This window comes from Benincasa hispida, chromosome 1 (genome assembly GCF_027475165.1).
Source record: "Benincasa hispida cultivar pf3 chromosome 1, pf3_genome.v1.1, whole genome shotgun sequence".
Lineage (NCBI taxonomy): Eukaryota > Viridiplantae > Streptophyta > Magnoliopsida > Cucurbitales > Cucurbitaceae > Benincasa > Benincasa hispida.
Window position 1 is genome coordinate 67,739,424 of NC_143478.1, and position 2,235 is coordinate 67,741,658.

Genomic DNA, 2,235 nt, shown 5'->3' on the forward strand with positions numbered 1-2,235 from the left:
GATGACCCTTCATTGATGTTCGTAAGTACTGCTGGGCCAAATTACCGTTTTTCCCCTGTAGTTACATCTCACTCCTTAAGTACCACTGATTCCTCTAATGAACAATACAACATAGTCCAACTATGTGTGAACACCTCTCGGTCCAAGAGAAGGTGTGTGGCGCTACATCGTTCAAGTACTGGAATCAGCCCTTTAGGGAGCTATCTATCTACTTACCCTTGTTTCGGGGAAGGAGTGAATTCCATCTTATGTAGCTGAGTTTCCAGCTCCCAAATTAGACGAATCCCCAAAATGGTTGGTTTGAATCGGCGACTTGGCCACTCGCACCCATACAAATCAAAGGACCGCCCTCAATGGCAGGAGTTTCCAACTCACTCAGGATTGAGGTCATATTACCTATGGTCATCCTAGTGAAGTGAAGTCTTTGTCATTAAAGGTGTTATATAAAGAGACGTTAACAGTTCGTGGTCAGGATAAGGTTTCCCTCCTATATCCATATACTACAGACCATTTTGGTTATCACTCAAGACATGATCCACTTGTATGTCACCATATGCATGCTTGAGTCACATATAGATAACCAGGGATTTTATGTTTATTGGTTTGTGGTAAAGCAACTGAAACAAGCAATTGAGCAAAAATACAAGATATGAAGTAAATATCACATATTATACAACACAAGCGTTTGTACAAACTGTTTACAAACTACAGGACATGAGACTTTAGGGCATCAAGCCCAACAGATCCTACGTGGGAAATCCTATTATCCAGTTAAGATCCAATGTAGAACAATAACAGTATGTTGCCTGCTGCACAACCTGATAACGAAGGAGATGGGCCAAACTACAATGTTTGGAATAACGGATGATGAAGATTTTACATCTAACGAGCTCGGCGATGAAAGTATAGAATTTATTAAAACATCCGACGAATGGACCAGTTTTAGGGATGAGTTAGCGACGTGAATGTTCGATGAATGGAAACAAGCATCATGAGCACAAAGTTCTTATTCAATTAGTTTTACTATGAATAACTTCCTCTTACTTTTAGACTATGTATTCTTTCGGTTCAAACAATCTACTGTATTGAATTATTTTAATTTATGTTGTGTTAATTGGTTCATGTGAATGATGAAACATGTTTTACGTTATCCGTACTCAAACTTTGTTTATCTAACATTGCCTAATTTATTTTATTAAATTATACGTATGTTTAACTAAATGGCAGGACGTGAGAAAATGACAAAACATATTTGGACAAAGGTTGAAGATGCACGATGAGTGGAGTCACTATTGCAGTTGGTAGAAACAGGTTGGCAAGCTGATAATTGAACATTCAAGCCTTGCTATCTACAGCAGCTACAACTTCTACTTACGAAAAAAATTTCTAGCTGTTCCATCGGGCTATCGACAATAGAGTGCAAGGTTAGATTTTTAAAGCGACAATATTGTGCAATCGCTGAGATGCTAAGTAATGCAGGCAGTGGATTTGGTTGGAACGACAAGTTCAGATGTGTGAAAGTAGAGAAAGACGTTTTCAATGTATAGGTTCGGGTAAGAGAACACATTATAGTATTATTATCTTACAATGGTGGACTCTTTCTAATATAATATGATGTTCTAACATAATATACGTTCCTGTTTGTAGTCCCATCCCAATGCGAAAGGTTTGAGACACAAACGATTCCTTCACTATGATGAGCTTTAAATCGTATTTGGGAAAGATAGAGCCACTGGTGAAGGCAGTGAAACCCTTTACGATCAAGTATCTGCAACAGATGAACATTTAGAGGATATTCGATTGGGATCACAAGTTAATGAGCAACAAGAATGTATATCTAGCATGAACATACCAAACGTTGATGGGATGGATGAGGTTTTCCAAGATACACCCATCAATAGGCATACTGGATCAAGTAATGATACGAGAGGAATGAAACGTGAGAGAACTCTCTTCCAATCTGAAATGCTTGACATTGTACGCACAACAATGGACGTGCAGAAAAGTAAAATAGAGAAACTTGTACAATGGCAGAAAGAGAAATATGAATTGGAGCTCAGAAGGCATCAGGAGGTCATCGAAGAAATCTACTATGTTGAGGGTTTAGTGAAGGACAATCAGTTGACCCTCATAAATCTGTTGGTGAATGATATTCAGTGAACAGACAATTTTCTAGCCATTCCACCACCATTAAGGAAAAGGTATTGCATGCATTTGTTGGGCAAGATTAACTAA